Source organism: Dama dama, chromosome 30 (assembly GCF_033118175.1).
Source record: "Dama dama isolate Ldn47 chromosome 30, ASM3311817v1, whole genome shotgun sequence".
In the NCBI taxonomy this organism is placed as follows: Eukaryota; Metazoa; Chordata; class Mammalia; order Artiodactyla; family Cervidae; genus Dama; species Dama dama.
The window spans coordinates 68287379-68310337 of record NC_083710.1 but is presented as its reverse complement, the minus strand read 5'-3'; the positions used below and the strand labels follow the sequence as shown (position 1 = coordinate 68310337).

Sequence of the window (22959 nt, the reverse complement as noted above, 5' to 3'; positions counted from 1 at the left end):
ATGATCCAGCAATTCTACTCCTAGATATTTGAGGAAACTGAAAAAGATACGTCCACATAGAACCTGTACACAAATGTTTATAGCAGCTTTAGGTAGAATAATTCCAAATTCCAATCAACCATAATGTCCATTAACTGATGAATAACTAAACCTATCATGGTAAAGCAACACAATAGGACACTGCCAATAAAAGGAAGGAATGAACTATTGGTACAGGTAACAAAAAGAATGAATCTCAAAAGCATTCTGCTAAGTGGAAAGAAACCAGATTCAAAAAGCATACCTAATGTATTATTCCATTCATATGAAATTCTGGAAAACACAAAACTATAAGGACAGAAGTCAGATCAATAGTTCCTAGGAGCTGGGTGTGAAAGAAAGATATTGATTACAAAGAACCACCAGAGAGGTCTCTGGCTTGGTGAGAGTGTTCTATATTTGATTGTGGTGTAGATATACAACCATGCATTTATCAAAGCTCATTGAGCTGTGCAAGTTAAATTGGTGAGTGTCACCTTATCAAATTATGCTGCAATAAAACTGAATAAAGAGAGAATCCCAACCATTTATTTGTGATGGTCTATTTCCCAGTCTGATAACCACATCCACATCTAACAAAGATTTACCTGATCTAGTTCCCACCTGACGTATACTATCTCCTCTTCCCATTTATTGGGAGTATCTGTGGATTTTATTTCCAATTTTTGTCAATGAGCTCAGCATTATACATATATACATACGTAAATATATGCACATACAATTTCTATATTTATCCAGTATCTTAATTGTAACAGAAAGCATTTTGAATTTACTCAATTGGCCATGTCCCTGAAAAACAGTTTAATTTTATACTGTGTATGTATGTTATATAATAATATATATGAATTATATTACATTTTATATATATTAATTCCCATAACAATGCTTTAAATAAAACAGAAGGATAGAAAGTGAAAAATGAAGATCTACTTTTATACCCAATTAAGTCCTTTCACTAGAGGAAATGCTGTTGTTACTATATATGCTCCCAGAGATTTTTCATAAAATAGGATAGCTGTATCTGTATATTGGGCAGCATATATTTTTCACATGACATCAGGTCTTAGAAAACTTTATGTCAACTTATATAGATAATACTTCAGTCTTCATAATTGTGGCATGTATGACATAGTGCTTATGTACTATAATTTGTTTAGTCATTTCTCTGCTGTTTGGCACTTGGGTGTCTTCTAATCTTGATCGTTTGCATTGCAATGGTAAAATAGATTCCACTGGCTATTTACTTCTAAAACTAGCAAAAACGGTTCAGTTATAACACCAGTCCGAGTTCCATGCATGAAACAGGGACTCAAAGCCGGTGCACTGGGGCAATCTTGAGGGATGGGATGGGGAAGCAGGTGGGAGGGGGGTTCAGGACGGGAAACACATGTACACCCATGGAGGATTCATGTCAAGCTATGGCAAAAACCACCACAATATTGCAAAGTAATTAGCCTCCAATTAAAATAAATTAATTAATTTAAAACAAACAAACAAACTGAAAACATCTTGGGCTCAGCTCTTAAGCAGATATGTAGCCTACTATGCAAGAAGCATTGTGCCTCTAGAGAGAGAGAGAGAGAAATAAATCTGAGAAACCAGCATGGACGCCCTGCTTCTTAAACACTAGATGAAATTGCCTTAAGTCTTCAATTCATATTTTCTGGAAAATCCTACTCAGAGTTTTAGCAAATTATCTAAAGATGTAATTTTGTGGTCATCCCTCCTTCTAAGTTTCTGCTTCTGATTTGGTTTCATTTTCACAGCTATGTAAGTGTTCCACGCCTATGGTTTTTATTCTTTTAACCCAGTCAGGAAACAGCATTTTCCTTCATGTTCCTAAAAACAAAACACTTACATATGTTATATATATTTTAACATACTCAAGTTTTGGAGAGTCACAAAAATGTGTGCTGCAGCCACTGTAGCATTGCAAATACCTTAAGTTGTGTGTTAATCACTCTCCTTAAAAATACAATACCTCTTGGCGTGGTCTGGATTTTGGCTTTAGTTTTCTGTCCTGTGGTACAGACTGCCTCTACTTTCTCTCTCTCTCATTTATCCTGTGCTTCTTTTCTACCTGCCCATTTCCTTTTGGGGAAAACTCCCACATCGCCCAATGCTCTACACAGACCAGTTAAGGTCCCCTAGCTAAGTTGTCGAAGCACACATTCAACTCAGGACACACAGCAAACCCCAGGCCTGGGCTAAAACTAAAAATGTGGCCCACCTACAACAGTTCTGCCCCATTCCGTTAGTAGACACAGGTGGTGTCCCTTACATCTCTATGTGGATGGAAGGGTAAGGGAGACACTTGCCTTCAAAGAATTCACAGTTCTAATAGTGTAAGACCTGTTGAGCCACCACTGGACGACCATGGAAGAAGAGTGGTCCACGGAGTTGGGTGGTATGACTTCTCCTTGAGGCATGAAATTCTGTGAAGATGAGGCTATAATTGAGGATGACTCAGAGGTGAGACTGGCTTTCCATGAAAAGACAAGAGCTCTATGAATTTCCAAAATAAATAAACCATACAACAAAAATCCCTGGCAGACACCTACTTTATACTGCTGATCAAGAGCTCACTCAAAGAAACCTTACCAGTTCCACTGCCTTCAACAATAAGTTACCAGCCCAATGTAGGTTGATTCCTCAACCCACAGCAAATACAGATTACTATTTGGGTGGACCAAAAACATAGGAAAAGGAGAAATAATGCAACTGTCATGATATGCTTACAATATACATTCCCAGCTTTTATTTCCTGAATGTTACTTTCTCTGTCACCATCCACATTGAAAACAAGACTGTATAATTTAAACATGGTTTGAAGGGCCAAGCCTCTGGACCCTTTGAGGAATCTGATAAAAGAAATAATGAAGGAAATTCTGGTTCTGAAAAATGTCAGTTGCCTTATTTGACTTGGATTCATGGCAGTGAAAGCACAAAGCAAAGTAAAAAGGTAAATAAGGAACATGCATCAATGAAAGAGAAGTGAGAGATGTCACTGACGCCCTTTCTACCCAAACTGCTAAAGTCTTCCATTAGGAAAATGGCACTTCACCACACTGATAGAAAAGGATGTTTTTGGACTCAGAATTCTGTCCACAAAATACCTGACACTAAAGAAAGATAAAATTCAAAAAATCTATAAGAACAAATCTACTATAGGAGAAAATAGAAAAATGTGAATCAAAATGTTCCTGATGAAGAAATTCTTTCTCTAAAACTGACCATGAAGTTGAAGAAACAGTGATACGACTCTCCAAACTTAAATACCTGGAAATTCAAGAGATAAAATGAGAAATAAATTATGGAAATTTAACACTGAGATTAATATTTTCATTTAATCTGTAGTCTGTATTCCCAGTCCATGACCACATGTTGGGTCACATGCTGCATTTATAATTTTCATATCTCCCTCACCTCTTTCAGTCTCTAAGAGTTTTTCAGCTTTTCTCTGTCATAATATTGGCATTTTTTAAAACTTCAGGCTGCTTTTCATTTTAATAAACTTTAACAATTTAATTAAAACAAATTTTACTTTAATACAATTTCTAATTTTATAAAATTTCTTTCTTAATTTGAGCTTGAGTAGCATATTAAAAAGCAGAGACATTACTTTGCCAACAAAGGTCCGTCTGGTCAAGGCTATGGTTTTTCCAGTGGTCACATATGGATGTGAGAGTTGGACTATGAAGAAAGCTGAGCACTGAAAAATTGATGCTTTTTGAACTGTGGTGTTGGAGAAGACTCTTGAGAGTCCCTTGGACTGCAAGGAGATCCAACCAGTCCATCCTAAAGGAGATCTGTCCTGGGTGTTCATTGGAAGGACTGATGTTGAAGCTGAAACTCCAATACTTTGGCCACCTCATGAGAAGAGCTGACTCATTGGAAAAGACCCTGATGCTGGGAGGGATTGGGGGCAGGAGGAGAAGGGGACGACAGAGGATGAGATGGCTGGATGGCATCACCGACTCGATGGGCATGAGTTTGAGTGAACTCCGGGAGTTGGTGATGGACAGGGAGGCCTGGGTGCTGCGATTCATGGGGTCGCAAAGAGTCGGACACAACTGAGCGACTGAACTGAACTGAACTGAACTGAATGTGTCCTTCTCCTAATGGTGGCTCAGACAGTAAAGAATCTCTCTGCAATGTGGGAGACCCAGGTTCAATCCCTGGAGAAGGGAATAGCAACACACTCCAACATTCTTGCCTGAAGAATTCCATGGACAGAGGAGCCTGGTGGGCTAATGAGTGGACTAATGAGTCCATGGGGTCGCAAAGAGTCGGACACGCTGCGCAACTAACACCACCGCCACTAATGAATTCTCATGATTAGAGAACACAGGTTATGCAGCTCCAGCTGGAATATGCAGAGTGATATGTCCTTCTCAGGGTATCACATACCAAGACACATGATGTCTATATGCCTCTTAATGATGAGATTAATCTGGATCACCAGGTCAAGTTGCTGTTTGCTTTCTCCCCTCCTTAGTTTCCTTTTCCCCCTTGTTACCACCAGTCAGTCAGTCTATGGTGAGACACTGAGAATTTGCAAATAGCCCACTCCTCATCCATCTGTTTCCATAGATATTGTACTCTGTGATTATGTGCCTTGCCTGAACTCATCTTTATTATCATGGTTTACAAATTATATATTTGTTTACCCCATCACTCCCTTCTACAATTATCGTCTGCACACTAATTTAAGAAAATGTTCACATTTTTCTTGTATTCACGTATTTTCTACTCCATTCAGTGGGTTACAATTCATCGAGGTGCTCATTTATGTTAGTGCTCAAATTGTCATTTGCTTTAGTCAATGGGAACCCTGTCAAGCCAACTCTGTTTTTTTGACTGGTTTCTCTTATTCGTCTATGAATTTTTTTTTTTACTTTTGGGCACACGAAGGTTTTCCAGTTATATCTCTTGTACCTTCTTTGCCCTAGTCCTAGAATCAGACATTCCTCTAAGAAGCTCTTGTTTCTCTAAGTAGGCATGGGACCAAAAAAAACAAGATCTGGACACACAGTTTGCTTGTGGCTACTAAGCAGTTCAATGCTTCTTTCTGTAGACAGAGGTAGGGGGATATATCTGTCTCAGACTCAAACTCTAATCTGTCTCCTTAGCTACATAGTTGATCTCAGGGTCCCTATTTCAGTGAGAACAGCAATGAGAACTATGAGAGGGAAGTTCTCATGATTTTTTATAGCGTCATTTCTGGAAGCAGTGCGTAGAAGAAATAAGTCTTGGCTGCATTTTACTTCTGGAGCTTAAACATATACTTTGCCCATTTTTATCTTTAATGTTTTCTGTTCAGATGCTTACCACCTGCACCCATTTGCTTTACAATGCCTCCTGGATTTTACTAGGTCCTAGAGGATTCCCCGCCCAGGTGCAAAATACAGTCTGTGCTCAGTAAGTTCTGGAAGTAAAAATTGTCAGAAAGGATTGAAGGGATAATCTTTGAGGAACTGGTTTAAAAATGCCCAGACCACCCCAGAGAAAAATGAACACTGTATACAGATTATGTTATCATGCCCACAGATCACTGTGATGAATGAGACTCCATAGACAAACTTGAATAGTGCACTGTTCTGTGAGCAATGCATTTGCCATCTCAAGAGAGTCAGGTACTCACAGGACTTAAATCAGGCAGGATTTCACAGCATCTGTGATAGAGTCCTTTTAAAAACCACTTTAGAAGGTCATTAGATTTTTCATTTTATCTTCAGCATGAACAGAAAAGGTGGGAAACATGGCTTAGCTCCAATGGGACAAAAGAAGATTTCATACTTTTTTTCTGATATTCTTTACAATAGAGTCTATTCTTTCATGATCAGTGTTATCAAAGAAAATAAGATAATAATGGAACAAAAAGCTATTTAATGTTCAACACTGAATTTAGTGGCTGATAAGTCGTGGCAAGATTTTTTCTAAAATCATTTGGAGATGATGCTCAATACATTTGATTCTGTGGCTGGGGTGACTCTGTAATTTCTATGCCCTTCATATAAAATGTCTTACTGAACATATTAAAACATATTAAGAAAAACATAGTGATCTATGGTGCAAGATGTTACACAACATGTAACCTGATATTTTTTTAACTGTCTTCCACCTATTTATCCACCTATTTATGGGCTTCCCTGTGACTCAGATGGTAAGGAATCTGCCTGCAATACAGGAGACCCGTGTTCAATCCCCGGGTTGGGAAGATCCCCTGGGAAAGATCCCCTGGAATGGCTATCCACTCCAGTACTCTTGCCTGGAGAATTCCATGGATATAGAAGCCTGGTGGGCTACAGTCCATGGAGTTGCAAAGAGTCATACACAACTGAGTAGCTAACACTTTCATTTTCCACCTATTTATACTAAAAACTTACATAATGACACAGGATGGCCACATACTATAATTATTGGTGTATAATAAAAGACTAACAGAGAATTATGTCAAACTAGAAAGTCAGAATTTCATGCCCTTTATGTCCATAAATTCCTGAGATACAAAGTTTTCTCCATGAATACTTTCCCTATTGTCTCCTCTTTCAGCTGAGTTAATAAGTGGTCATCCCATGGGCCTTGCTCTAGCTATGGACCAGAGTGGGTGGTAATGGTCGCTAAGAGAAAAATTACTCTGGTACTATCTACCTCTGTTTTATGGAAGTTTTAACCCTCAGAAGACAGTAATTCATAAGTAGATATAAGAAAGAAGAAAAGTTTTCATAGATTTCAAAGAGAGACCAAAAATATCTGGAAGAAGAGGAATATTAAAAAAAGCAAGCAGTTGATCATTTATCAGGGATGGTTACTTAGAAGATGCTGTGAATTCTCAGACTGCTGCCAGGTGGGTGGCTTATCCTTGACAGAACCATCTTGGGTGTCATAGTGTTCAAACTTTGCAACCAGACCTGCCTCTTGAGAAACCTATATGCAGGTCAGAAAGCAACAGTTAGAACTGGACATGGAACTACAGACTGGTTCCAAATAGGAAAAGGAGTACGTCAAGGCTGTATATGGTCACCCTGCATTTTTAACTTATATGCACAGTACATCATGAGAAACGCTGGGCTGGAAGAAGCACAAGCTGGAATCAAGATTGCCGGGAGAAATATCAATAACCTCAGATATGCAGATGACACCACCCTTATGGCAGAAAGTGAAGAGGAACTAAAAAGCCTCTTGATGAAAGTGAAAGAGGAGAGTGAAAAAGTTGGCTTAAAGCGCAACATTCAGAAAACTAAGATCATGGCATCTGGTACCTCATGGGAAATAGATGGGGAGACAGTGGAAACAGTGTCAGACTTTATTTTTTGGACTCCAAAATCACTGCAGATGGTGATTGCAGCTATGAAATTAAAAGACGCTTACTCCTTGGAAGGAAAGCTATGACCACCTAGATAGCATATTAAAAAGCAGAGACATTACTTTGCCAACAAATGTCTGTCTGGTCAAGGCTATGGTTTTTCCAGTGGTCACGTATGGATGTGAGAGTTGGACTGTGAAGAAAGCTGAGTGCTGAAAAATTGATGCTTTTGAACTGTGGTGTTGGAGAAGACTCTTGAGAGTCCCTTGGACTGCAAGGAGATCCAATCAGTCCATCCTAAAGGAGATCAGTCCTGGGTGTTCATTGGAAGGACTGATGCTGAAGCTGAAACTCCAATACTTTGGCCAATGAGTTGACTCATTGGAAAAGACCCTGATGTTGGGAAAGATTGAAGGCAGGAGGAGAAGGGGACGACAGAGGATGAGATGACTGGATGGCATCACCGACTCGATGGGCATGAATGTGAGTAAACTCCAGGAGTTTGTGATGGACAGGAAGGCCTGGCGTGCTGCGAATCATGGGGTCGCGAAGAGTTGGACACTACTGAGCGACTGAACTGAACTGAACTGAATCACTCCCTTTAGCACTTCACTCCGTGAGGATTTGGTACTCTCCCTAGCCTTCTCCTGTAGACATATCAACAGAAAATTTCCTTTGCTCTCACTTATTCCATGTGAACTTGCCTCTTAACAATTCTCAGTTCAGTAGCAAGTTCAAGAAAACATGGGACTTTGGACATTCACTGGACCAAAGAGAGTTTAGTTTACCAAATATATAAGATATCTAGTAATTATTCTTTCAAATAGCATTTTATGAAATTCTTTCTCCTCTCCTTTACGGAAATCCAATTATCATACGGTAAAAAATCTGCCTGCATTGCAGGAGACCGGGGTTCAATCCTTGGATTGGGAAAATCTCCTGGAGAAGGGAATGGCAACCCAGTCTAGTATTCTTGCCTGGAGAATTTCATGGACAGAGAAGTCTGGCGGGTTATAGCCCATAGGGTCACAAAGAGTCAAATACAACTGAGCAACTAACACTTTCACTAACACTTTTAAAGCATTTCTTGGTAGAACCAGAACAGCTCTTAATCTAGGTAGAATTTTTTCAACTAGTGAGACAGTACCCTTCTGGGTATCCTACCTGATTCAAGGGTTTTGCCCCCTGGTTAGTAGAAACACAAACTATTCATGGCCTTGAGTGAGCTGTGAGTCTTTTTCTACTTTCTTCATCCCAATGGTTCTTTCCTTGAATGGTTCTTTCAAGCTCAACATTCAGAAAACAAAGATCATGGCATCTGGTCCCATCACGTCATGGCAAATAGATGGGGAAACAGTGGGAACAGTGGCTGATTTTATTTTTCTGGGTTCCAAAATCACTGCAGATGGTGATTGCAGCCATGAAATTAAAAGATGCTTACTCCCTGGAAGGAAAGTTATGACCAATCTAGATATCATATTAAAAAGCAGACACATAACTTTGTCCACAAAAGTCTGTCTAGTCAAGTCTATGGTTTTTCCAGTGGTCATGTATGGATGTGAGAGTTGGACTGTGAAGAAAGCTGAGTGCCAAAGAGTTGATGCTTTTGAACTGTGGTGTTGGAGAAGACTCTTGAGAGTCCCTTGGACTGCAAGGAGATCCAACCAGTCCATCCTAAAGGAGATCAGTCCTAGGTGTTCAATGGAAGGACTGATGCTGAAGCTGAAACTCCAATACTTTGGCCACCTGATGTGAAGAGCTGACTCATTTGAAATGACCCTGATGCTGGGAAAGATTGAGGGCAGGAGGAGAAGGGGATGACAGAGGATGAAATGGTTGGATGACTTCACTGACTCAATGGACATGGGTTTGTGTGGACTCTGGGATTTGGTGATGGACAGGGAGGCCTGGTGTGCTGCGGTTCTTGGGGTCGCAAAGAGTCAGACATGACTGAGCGACTGAACTGAACTGAATATCCAACTAAGGATAAATAGCATATCTTTTTATACATATAAAAATAAATACTGCAAAGAAGTCAATGTTTTAAGGATTTATACATTTATCAAGATCTAAATTAAATGTCAGTTTATATGTTTGCTTCTTTGACTCAGATAATATGATTTTTAACATTTTATCAGAGAGCAAAAATGCAGGAATAGGATATATCTGAATAATAAAAGTAATATGACTTGTTTACCTGCTTTACCTGATATTAAAACAATTTATAAACTCCTAGTAACTAAAACATTTTTTCTTAGTGCATTTGTTTATAGATCAATAAGACAGAGATTTATATATTTACAGATCAATAAAACAGAGCTGAAGTAGATTAGTATATATGAACATTATATATATATTTATGTAGATTAGAATATATATGGAGAAATACATGTATCATATATACACGTATTTTAGTAGAAATTTAGATTTTCTTCTCCAAAAGAATGAAAGGTACTGGTAATGTCATAGCTAATTTGCACTTTAGGGTCAAATGCTAAATTTATTTAAAAAAAAATCTTGGAAAGTATGTTTAGAAGAAAAAATATATTTTGAAGATCTTTCGGGTATTAAAAAATTAATACCAAATGCAGCTCTGAAATTTACCTCTTTAAGTTTATCTGAGCTTAACTGCCAAATTTAGAATTAGAATTCAGACACTGTTGCTTTATATACATTCTACAAATTAGCCAAAGTGCTACTACACAGGAAAAAGAAGGGCATGATTTTATTTCATTACAAAAAGAAAGAGTTTGTAATCTTCTTATGGTTTCATTTTCACTTATAAATATTTGCTCTTTCTCAAGCTCAGCAATAGATATTAACTTTCTTCTCTGTTATGCCAGCTTAGTTTATCTGGAGGAAAGATTGCTTTACTTGTAACTTAATCAGGTACTAAAATTCTAAGAAAATCAAGTCATATTTCATCCTTGTAAGGTTTTTATTCTCTCCTTCCTTTGACATTTGAAAGTGTCAACCAACACCTTCGAATGTTATTGCAGACAGACAGAAAGACAGAGAAGGATGTATTATTACATTTGTGATATCATCTTCCAGGTGTCTAGGTGTCACACATGATCTTTTTTCTCAAAACAAATGCATGTGTGGATGAATTTTACCGTTATGACATACCTAGTATGTTCTCCTTGATATGATGTCACCTTTTAAATTTTATTCCATTTAAATTTAGACTCAATTGAGAAAGAAAAATAAACCCTGGCTGTCTGGAAATGCAAAGAGCTCATGTGAAGTTGTGAAAGCACATAACATATTTGATTTCGTGAGTAGAGATTTACTGTTACTTTTTAGAATAGAACAATAAGGAAAAAATTACAATTTTGTTCATGGGATAAATAATACATCCTCTGACATTAATAACAGGTGGATAAGCATTTATCATTTGGTTCTCTCACCAATCTTCTAATGTAAAGTATTACTATTTATATTTAAAGAGAAAATTAGTGAAAGATCAACTGAGTTTGTGAAAATCTCACAGATAGTACACAAAATACTATAAACATACTCTTTTATATTTCACATATATGGTGATTTTCATATTAAAAAATGATGTTTGGTCCTCAATATGAAAAGAGAACTTTAGGTGGCATATCCTAGATATTAAGGGAGCGTCCATCACATGTTTAATTATTGGCAACTGGACTTTTGTCATAAACAGAGAAATTAGGTGAAGTTCTTCCATACCAGAGGGTAGGTATATTGACGTATAATATTGCTTTGTAACAGTTTGGCTGGGATGAATTGAGGCACCTATGGCCACTAATCCTTATGGGATACAGCTGAAGTGTTCAAATTGTTTTTGGTAATAGAATCATGTTTCTGTAATGTTCTAATGTCTCCACTGTTATTATATGAAATGTGGTTATCTCGCATATTTTCATTTAGTATAATCAAAGTATTTCCTTAATTTTAAGATGTATCAATAAATTTCTCACGAGAAAGATGTTCTGCCCAATATCCATTTCAATTAAGCTGAAAAGTAAAATATGATATTAATAATATGCCAATAAAGATATTTACAGAAATATCTTGTTTTTCTAGTGTAGGTTTAGATTATCTTTTTAAAGAGACTAAAGAACATACTTGTAATTACATAATCATTTAGTCTTGTATTATACAGTCAATTCTTTCTCTTTGGTTTCTGCCTCAGTATCATTAAAAGTGTTTTCAGTTTAAATATGTTAATACATTCAAGATGACTTAGAATGCATTGCACATAATAATTGCTCATTAAATGCTAGCTGTGCTAGTAATACCTATTTTTTTTTTAATCTTCCAATCTCTCTTTCCCATTCTGTAGTAGTCTTATAAATTCTATTTTACACTTAAAGTATGTAAATGCTTGCCCTTTTGGTCTCCCTTTATTCAAATATCAAGCAAAAATTAAAAGTCTCCTGAAGATATTTCACTACAATAAACACATCTCATGCTCCAACAGATTTACAACTGTACTTTCTTTCTATTGCTGTTTCTCTCACAGGTTTCTCTTAGGACCTGTCTTCAAGTATTTGAAGATACAGATACCTATCTTTCAAGAATTTTAATTACAGAAAAGTCACCAATCCCTGCATTGTACTGTCACTATTAGCTATGAATGCAGTTCTGTTCATTTTTTGGTACTTTACAACTTGTGCATTTTCTAATCCCGCATTTCCCTAAACATCAGTCACAGGTACCATTTGTCTAAGGGCAAAATATATATATATATATATACACATACATATTTAAAATTGGGGGAAAATAGAATAGAATCACTGCTGACACCTCTTTAGGTGGTCCATGTTTCATTATTTATAGTATTGATATTTTTGTGATCCTCATAACTATGGATTCAACAATGTTCCCATACATTCTTAACTGCCATCTGAGATTTTTCTGCTTTCCTAGACTTATTTGTTATATCACAAGTTAAATCACTGTGTTTTATATGTACCAGGTTGAAGTTCAGTATACAAATTAGGGGCCAGGACCAGAGCTAAGAACAAATGTGCAAATCCCTCAATACTCTATACAGAACAGACAGCTGGCTAGAAGCAGTTGGGACATGATAGCTCCTAACTAAACCTCACTAAGGGAGAAGCCAAATCATCCTGCCTCCCCAACCAGCCATGCCTTTGCCTGCTTCCAGTCAATTGCACTAGCTTAATAAGAATGAAATATCCGTGTCTACCACAATTCACTTCGGGTCAACAGAAATGAATATGAGTTATCACTTCCAGAACCAGGTAAGGGAGCACTTAGAGACCCCTGGTTAAAAATCCAGAGATCTCACGGAAGAGAATCCTAGCATCTCATTCCCTGACTGCTCTTCCATGTGCTGAAGGACCAATCTGTTCTAGCAACAGTGGGAGAAGAAGTCTTTCCCACAGCTTACTGAAATTTGAGATTGTGTGCCTGTCATTGGCAGGAGGGTGTGCAACAATAAGGCTTGAGGTGAATCTGATAGAATACAACTGAAAGGGAGACGGGCAAGTATTCCCATCACTTTCTGACTCCTTGAAGTCCTCTTAGGATGTGGAGACATTTTCAGAAGTCTTCTTTGTTCCATGAGGAGAATATGGAAGTTTGAAAAAAAATGGCAGGAGATACAGGGTAGCCCAGTGTTTGCCAGGTCAACAAGATTGATTCTCAACTTGGAATTGGAGCTGGAGATTTGACTACTTGGACAAGGCAGACAGAAGTCCAACCTCCTTTTTAAGGTGATCTTCAGTGATGAAGGGGGCCCCAAATCAAGCTCATCATTTCAGATAGGGTCACTTTGAATCCCAACCATGCTGGGAGCACATTAACACCAGAAAAGACCGTCATCAGATAAAAATGGGATTGAATCTTAAGAACTGAAAGTAAGACCTACTCAGTAGTTTATATGTGATTGGCAGGTGATGAAGACAATTTAGTTGTGGCCCTTTCTCTCTCTAGTGTTGGGTAAGTGGCAGAGATGTCAGGCTGAGGCTGAGAGGAGATTACCTAGGGCTTAAAATAACTCAAAAGTAGGCAGAATTAAACACCTCCAATCTGGAGACTTCAGTCTACCTCACCAGTGTTGTACTAGAAAGTGTCAAAAAGAACAATACACTGTCTTGGAAGACAATATATGCCAATGATTGGAACTCATTTGTGCTATTTCAGAACTGCCTAAACACTTCGGGCAGGCTGCAAGAGGGGGAGGCAGACACTGATAGGGAAGTAGAGATAGAACAGATATCTTTTTAAAAACTCATTTCAGCTCTAAAATATATTCTAAAGCCATTCTAGTGCATCACTTGAAAGATTTCTAATTACTACTTTGTAACTGTTCCCTGACTTAATTTGTTGAGACTGAAAACAAGGAGGGAACCTTCTTATATAATTCAAAACCAATAATACATGTCATCATGACCTGTTCATGGAATTGTTGCTGCTAATGAAGATAGAAATAGCATATTTTACTTTGTTAAGTTGCAGCAAATATGGTTGTACCATATAATAGAATATATGAGCACATATTTTAGAAGTACTCTTGTCCTTTCATGTATGATAAGGAAGAAGCTCTTTACACGTAGGTCATTTTGCCTGACCACTGATTATTCCAAGAGCACAGTGGCTAAGGGATGCAACATGATGATGGACAGCTGAGGAAAGTGCAACCAATAAACAAACCCAAGCTATAACATGGTTCTGTAAACTATAGCTGCCATGCTGAGTGAGTAATTATGCTGTTGCAGAAATGATAAATAATGCCATGCTATCTTCACAGGGAAAATGAAGTATTTCCTGCCCCTCAAATTGCTAAAGGTGAAACTTGCTTTCTGGACCCAATCTGTTAGAAGGGAAATAATCTGACAAGATAATTCTTCTTAAAAGGGCTCCATGTTTTTCTCTATGGCATGAAAATAGTTTATCAGTTTTACCCATACCTCCTTGTGATGTAGTGAGTGGGAAAATGAAGGCATGAGATTCAAAACAAGATTTTTTCCTAAAAAAAAATCAGAATCACAGAATAATCCTGATTATGATTGGCATGCTAATTTAGTTCCATTTGACTAATGAAAATTACTTTTTAAAGTTTAATTTAATGGGGGAAGAAATAATGGATTATTATTTGATCATGTTGTGGAAGGCTAAATAGAAAATAGTTCGAAATCTGTGTACAAATTGTGTATTTTCTTGCATATTAATGAGTCATGGAAGCTACTAGTAAGTCTAAGTTAACATCATACATTAATATTATATTTTTGTGATAAGTGTCAATATGGTAAGGTACTTTTGCTCCCCTCTTATTTCCATACATGATTAGTAGAATTATACGTAACACACCTCAGTTAGGCTACCTCTCACCCAAGGCAGCATTAAATCAGCTTCCCATCCAAAAAGGCATCAAGCTCTAGATAGAGATTCAAGGTGAACATGGATTTTATGAAAGATGTTTTAAGGAAGCAGCAATGAGGCAATTCATAACATGGCACAGAGCACACGGTGCTTACAATCCTCTTTAGCCCTCTCTTTTCACATAGCCACAGCTCACATTTGTCGTCTCATTTAAAAATCCTTCACATCATGTGGAGTCCCTCTGGCCTTGTCTCATCTGGGCTGTGCCTCTTACTCTCCAGATCCTTAATATTCCATGCTGCTAGGGGCCTCCCACAGCACAAGTTCTTGAAATGTGAGCTCCATTTCCTTTGACTGCTCTGTTGGGATCCTGATGAAGGAACTTCCCCCTTCAATGCCAATATTTTCAACAAAATTCATAAATTATTCTTGAAGGATTTTTCTTGAAGACTTTTTCTTCAGTTGGCCATAGAGTTTAGCATTTGTACTCTTTAACTTTTTAACTTTGTCAAGATAATTACTACATAATCCTTAAATATTACAACTACAGAAAATAACTAATAGTTTTATTTAATTATAAAACATGAGTGATTTACTTTGATTGAGTTTGCATGGTGACAATTAAAGCAGAATGCATTTTTCACTGCAATGATGTGGAAAGATACTTAGAAGGGATTTGGAATTCCACAATCCTTGATCTGATCCCTGTGATGGACACAAGCTTCTTCTATGTGACTTGAAAGAGCTACATAGCAGGGACACAAGAAAAAAAGATTGTGTACTATTAAAGCCTTGTCTATTATGGTTAACTAGCCCTTATCTCCTTAGTGACATCATCTATAATCTCAAGGACTTCTCCTGCCCTTTGGACAAAAGGCTTAGATTTTATGCCCTATACCTACACGACAGAGAATGAGATGGTTGGATGGCATCACCGACTCAATGGACATGAGTTTGAGTAAACTCTGGGAGTTGGTGATGGACAGGGAGGCCTGGTGTGCTGCAGTCCACGGGGTCGCAAAGAGTTGGACATGACTGAGCGACTGAACTGAACTGAACCTACACTTAATCTTGGCATTTAGGTCTTAATCACCCCCAACAATGAGAAAGAGCCAGTAACAATAGAGAAAAAGAATGTTAAGGAAAGTAGAATTCTTCTCCCTAAAGCTGAGAACACCTGACTTAACGTCAACTGAGAGAATCCTGCCCAGCCCTTTAAGGTCTTGGTTAGTATGCACGGAGCAAGTTGACAGCAGTCCTAACGTGAAATTGCCTTAGGATAAATATTTGTTCTTTACCACTGAAGTCCACATTGATACTGCCAATTTTTTGTCTTTGACCTATATCATCTTATTTCTCCTCTTGGTAGAGTTGGAATACTGAGTTTACACTACACATGAAAATGTGTGACTTATAATTATAGCCACTTCTTAAAAGAACTTCATCTTTAAACAATTTCAACTCAGAAGTTTGGTGGCCAAAAATAATTTCCCAATGATACTCTACGGCCTTTTATTCTAAGTGGCCAAGAATAGTCATATCCCAACTGATATGTATTTTATAATTATGCATTCTTTTCTGAAAATTCAGTGTTATGCATTTCTTCCTGGAAGATAAAATTTACAACTTCAATTCATGGAAATCATGAATATGGGAATTCATATTTATATCAATAAACTCTTAATGCTTTGTATGGGAAGGCTTAATTAATATATAGGAATTCGTATCATCAAACTCTTTCAAAGCCTTGTATTAGTAAACTTATTTGAGATAACACCTCGGATTTTATACTAAAATTAATCTAAATTCTCAGTGGACATCATTATACTGTCAACATCACACTGATACAGTCATAGAAATAGAAACTGGATATCAAAAGCTTAATAATTTCTGAACATACTATGATTAAAAAAGTAAGCAGTGTGTTAGACGCAAATAAGGAGTTTTAAATGCTTGAGAAGGGAAATCTAAATTTATGTCAAATATAAGTACCTCTTACTGGAAGACAGTTCTTCATGGGTTTCTCACATTTCTGCATCCTTTTCAAGCAGAGACACTTACTGTCCTTTAGACTATCTTGTCAAGGATGTGTGCATAGTAAATAACCTTAGGAAACAGTGTGTAACTTCAGAGCAAAGGCCAAATTTGCTCACAGCCTGGAAGATCATGATAGTGCCTAATTGTTGAGCAAAGGCAAGTGTATTTGCTTCCCTTTATATAAAAACAAAATGTGGGGACTCTAAAGTCAGGGTACTTCTCCTGTAACAGAACCCATCTTGTCAGCATGTTACCTGACCTGCTCCATATTGACTTGTTCGAATTGGGTCCTAAAGAACTGACACTAATCTTACAAGCACTTTTTGCTACTGTTGTCATGAGAGAATGGTCTCAAATATCTGCCATCATCCATGAAGCTATGGTTGGATGACTTCCAAGTAGGATAAACACTCAGATCCTTCATAGTTCTAGATACGCTTCATACTGAAAATTGTGTAAATAGACATGGCAAACATAAAAGCTTGGGCAAAGTTTTAAGAGCTTTCCTAGATCTGAGGATATTTTCCACTGGATTTAAATTTGATTATTAACAATAAACTTTCTAGGAGACATGACTGAAAAGAATTGTGTTGCTAAGTTTGCAGTGCTCAAAATCAACTAATTTGTTCAACTCTTTTAAAATGAGGAAGTGTTTCTATACACAAGCCATGCAAACTTGCTCATGTTTCTTTTTTTAGCCAAAATTTTATCTCACATTTGAAAACAGAGTTTGATCCTTACTGTAGACGTTAGGATTTTGTCAAAACAACCCACTGAATTTACTTGGAGATGAAAGAATACTTCAAGAATTGTTAAAGGACTTCCATGATGGCCCAGTGGTTAAGAATCTGCCTGCCAATGCAGGACACCGGTTCAATCTACAGCCCAGGAAGATCCCACAGGCTGCAGGGCAACTAAGCCTGTGTACCACAACTATTGAGCCCACATGCCCTAGGGCTGGTGCAACACAACAAGAGAAGCCACCGCAGTGAGAAGCCCTCACACCATAACTAGGGAGCAGCCCCCACTCACTGCAACTGGAGAAAGCCCGTGCAGAGGTGAAGACTCAACAGAGCCAAAAATAAATAAATGAATACAATTTAAAATAAACTGTATTTCTACTTAAAAAATTGTTTAAAAAGTTTTCCTTTTTTTTTTTTTTAAGTTTTCCTTTTTTTAATGTGAGAATTACTTGTTGCCTAAAGTCACTTTTAATGTTACAGCACACTGTATATGAGAAGGTTGTAAAGTGTGTGTGGGTATCCGGGAGTGGTTATTTTGTAGGATGAGAAACTTCCACAGCTCTCACCGCTGTTTACCAATTCCTTCACTTAACTCTGCTTGATGTGTGTCCTATGTAGCCTTCAAAGCAAATGTTCTAAATACTTTTAACTCTCTCAAGTCTTCATTACACGTCTTTCTTATTCTGAGCAGGTGAGTCCTCTGAGGACACAACTCTTATGGACAGCATTTTGTCCTGAAATCTTGCTTTTTACCTAAACATTTGTTCTATGCCTTCTCACATAATTCCTTTGCCTCCTATTTTGTCATGGGAAGAAATATTCCTCCAATTTCCATGCCTGAATCTTCCTTTCCTTCCTCCTCCTCCAGACCTCAATCAACAAAGTTTTACAGGATATTGAAAAGTCACTCTTTTATTTTTCTCTGTTTTGCCACTTTCTCAATGAGGTACTAAATCATTTCTGCCAAATAGTTTCAGAGTTATGAAACTGATTTTGCCATTATTAGCCCATTGCTCACTTCCAGGTTAGATTTGCAAGACTAGGATGATTTCTTTAGAGAGTAGCTAGCATATGAATATGGGGAAGTTCAGAATGCTAGAGAGTAACATGGAGTGAGTGGAGTGCTTCTCTTCACTTTAATCCAAGTATAACACTGAAGGTCCCAATAGGAAACAGAAAACGTACCTCGAGTGCTAATTAAGAACAGTTTAATAAGGGAATAATTTAAAAGTTATGGAAGAGGTTGTGGGAAAGGAAAAATGGAACATGAAACCATCTGGAATGAGCAATGGAGAGGAATTATTACCATCTCTAAGCCTTAAGGGAGGAAGAGAATAGTGATTCTCAGAACCCAGAAGGATTGGAGCTCCAAAGCTGTAGGGGAGGGCTTCCAGAAGGAGGTGTGCCTTCAAGAGAGGAGCAGAGCTACAGACAACCTGCCATCTGGCAGGGGTAGCAGAGGGGAACAAGTCCCGTGGCTTCTATCACCCCACACACCTCCTCTCGCGGAGCTGACCTAACCAGAATCCAGAGGAAGGGAAGGGCACACAGAGCATGCTGGAAATGAGTGAAGGATAGACATGAAGGGGCAAAGGGAAAACAGAAAGCATCAGCTAAAAGGCCTTTTTGGAAGAATACATAGCAAGCTTGATATACATTTGCTCATTATCATTATTATTATTACTACCAGTGGATGATAGGTAGGGATTTATACTTAGTTCTTGTATTATAAAACCTAAATATTAGAGACTAGCTTGAATGGAAAATGAGGAAAGATGACATTAGGAGTGAGATGCTTCAACTTCACTGAAAGTGCAGGCAAAGTCTTGGCATGTTTTCTGTGTGCTAGATGTAGACCTCACAAAACAAACCTAAGTGAATGTCTTTCATAAAGATTTACCCAAGAATATCATCATAGATGACCTTAACAGAGGATTGGATCTCTGGAAGCTAACACTTGAGACCAAAGTCATAAACATCCTGCATGATATGGAGGCTGGGAATGGGAGTGGAGGCTAGGAGTGGGTTTCAGTCAGCAGTGAGTTTCCAAGGAGCTCAAGAAGCCCATGGGAGAGTCAGCTTTGGCTATTTGCTTCAACCAAAAGGTACTGTTGTTATGATGTGAACACTTCGGTTATGCAAAACTTTATCTGCCCCCTCTCTTCCAGTTTCACTCCCTGGACCTACGTGGTGATGATAGTCACTGGGTAGAAAAGAATAATAAGAAAAGACAGGAGAAAGAGAAATTGATGCCATCTCACTTTCCCACTAAATGTTTCTCAGCCTTAGGTAGAAATGAATGGTGGAATAGGAATTTTTTATTAGCTGAGTTTGGATTTAACATACTGGATTGGAATAGTTAATCCTTCTAAAATGAGAATGTAATTTAAGACTTGAGTGTGAAAAGAGAAGCTCTACTATCCTTGTGAGAACCTGGGATTGTATGCAATAGGTCTACAAAGCTTATTCAGTGGTATAGGAAGAGAAAGCCACTTTGTGATGTTCTCCATTACAAGTCCAACTCTTTCAGTAAATCATAACATTTACAACTATTGTAAATTTACATTCCTTTTTTCCTGAGTTCCCACATTCTCCCCACCAACATGCTTCAGTCTCACACGGCAAAAGGCTTCTCAACTCTTGATATTGCTAATCCATCTGGCCATATTTCAGTTCCTTCCTTTCTTTTCCAAATACTTTGAAGTGATAGATTTTGTTGCTATTCGCTCTCCTGACTGTATTTCTTTAACTAAATTGATCGGGTTTTATTTAATTATTTTAATCTCTAATTTACTCTGGGTATTACCTCTATACGAACATTACTAATGAACTAATATTTTTTAAAATGCATTTATAGTAGATTACTGGAAGATCTTTTTTCCTGAGAACCCTGAACTGGATCGCTCTCAAGACTGTGATTCTAGAGCTGATATTCTACTTATTTGATAATTATGTAAGTCCCCCTTGTCTGATAGAATTTCTGGGATGATCCAGCAAATCTCTTTTGTATGATTTTGTAGAAATCACTTAAATGTTGAATCTAAAAAAATAGTACAAAGGAACTCATTTACAAAACAGAAGTAGAGTCACAGAAGCAGAAAGCAAACATGATTTCCAGGAGGAAAAGCGGGTAGGGAGGGATAAATTGGGAGATTGGGGTTAGCATATGCACACTACTATGTATAAAATGGATATTTAATAAGGGCCTACTGTGTAGCATAGGGAACTCTTCTCAATACTCTGTGATGACACATATGGAAAAAGAATCTAAAAAAGAGTGGACATACATATATGTATAACTGATTCACTTTGTTATACTACAGAAATTAACAACATTTTAAATCACCTATAATTCAATAAACATTTTTTAAAATCTTTATTTTTATTAGGTATTTTTCTGAGTTTTTTTCTTAAATTCTTGGTTTTCTAAGTCCTTTTCTTTTTTGTCCTCATTTATTCAGTTATTTTTCTTTATTTCATAACAATTTAACAAAATTATTCATGCATTTCAAAAATAATCAAGCAGTAATGAAAGATTAAAAATAAAAAACAATTATTTTTCATTTTCTAATCCACTTATGCTCCTCAAAGGTAATATTAATTCATTATTGTTTTTCTGGTATTTTTTACTATATGTCTCATCAATTTTACCATCTTTCTCATCAATTTCAAAGAACTGATGCTTTTAAACTGTGGTGCTGGAGAAGACTCTTGAAAGTCCCTTGGACTGCAATGAGATCAAACCAGTCAATCCTAAAGGAAGTCAACCCTGGATATTCATTGGAAGGACTGATGCTGAAGCTCCAATACTTGGCCACCTGATGTGAAGAGCTGACTCATTAGAAAAGACCATGATGCTGGGAAACGTCAAAGACAGGAGGAGAAGGGGATGACAGAGGATGAGATGGTTGCATGGCATCACCGACTCAATGGACATGAGTTTGAGCAAGTTCTGGACAAAGTGAAGGACAGGGAAGCCAGATGTGCTGCAGTTCATGGGGTCACAAATGGTCGGACACAACTGAACAACAATCATCTTTCTAAATAAAATTGTTGTGATAACCTGATTTATTATTTTGGAATTACATGCTGTCTTCCTCCTTGTATACTAGTTAATATAGTTACTACTAATAAACAAATATTAAATAATATAAAAATTAAAGTAAATCAATAAATTAGTATTAGCATTTTGAATAGTAAGTTTTTTAAAATTTGGAGTCAATTAGCATATTATTTCCTTTACAATTCAACACAACTTCTGACTTTTTTCTACAGACAGAAATTTTATATTTTGTTTTAATTTTCTTTTCACTTTTTAAAATATACTATTCTAATTACCAGTCAACCCTTGTCCTACTTCAAATGATTGAGCAGTCATTTATCTATGATCTCTCCTACAGCTGATGTCCCAAAAGCATTTTTATCTTTAATAGTAATTACTTTATTTTATTTTAAAATTCTTATCTTTCATTTTAGAATTTGTATATATGATTCACCTATGTTATTAAATTGAAGTTACACAAGAGAAGAACCTTATCTAGCTCATCTTTGTACTCTATACAATGTTTATAAGATGTGTGTTATTTCAATTTAAATGAATTAGTTGATTTACAAGTACATGCTATCTATGCAAATAATGTATCAATCTAAAAATAGTTGGTGAGATATCTCATAAAGCTGCTTATGCAATAAGTACTAATATTTTAAAGTTTGTTTTTCTATTGTAAGTGATAAATTCTCTTTAGTGCCTATAGGTATGAAGACATCCATAATAAAAATGCAGTTATCAGAGCTGTTGGGAAATTCAATATGAAATAAAAATGAAATATGCCACTTTAAGAATAAATAAGGAACACATGGTAGTTATTACTAATTTTTTTAGAAGTAATCTTGACTACCAATTCTTAGCATATTATCTCTGTGCATAAACAATAATGTGTTTATTGATATAGTAAAACATCTTACACAATTGCTTGACAAGAAACCCTATAAGTATCTTAATTTTTAAAATACAAATAAGTGATTTGAGAAATTAATGATCATTATTCTGAATTTTTTTTTAATTTTCTATTATAAAGAGACAGCTGATTTTTAACACAGACATGACTGAAATTATTCTTAGATCTGAATATGTGAGCCAATATAGACAGAAAGTTAAATTTAATAAATTCTTAAATTGTTTTACTTTAGTACTGTTAATAATATAAATGAATGAGTAACAATACTCATCTTTATTTTGCATGGCTGTCTCTAGTCATTTGATCATTGAGGACGTGAATATTAAGCTACTGTTAGATTACTTTCCTTTTTATATTATTTTTTAACATTTTCTGACAAAGTTACTCTATCTTTTGAGTTATTTTTTAAAATTCTTTTATTGAGATTCACATAAAGTAAAACATACTATTTTAACCATATTTAACTAAAGAGCCAGGGGCATCGAGTACATTTATATTGTGCAACTCTCACCATCATCCCTCTCCCTAATTTTTCACCTTTGTAAACTAA

General features: G+C 36.7%; 1 long non-coding RNA gene across 2 annotated transcripts in view; it reads left to right on the top strand.

The window, feature by feature from the left end:
* The window catches only part of LOC133049277 (uncharacterized), a 304295-nt gene extending 282770 nt beyond the window's left edge, over window positions 1–21525 (top strand). The window contains exons 3-4 of one of the 2 annotated variants that reach the window (XR_009691275.1): window positions 20309–20404; window positions 21126–21525. This is a non-coding gene — a long non-coding RNA (uncharacterized LOC133049277). The remainder of the gene's footprint in view (window positions 1–20308; window positions 20405–21125) is intronic. The other variant, XR_009691278.1, reaches the window with a different exon arrangement.
* The last annotated feature ends 1434 nt before the right edge of the window (window positions 21526–22959 follow it).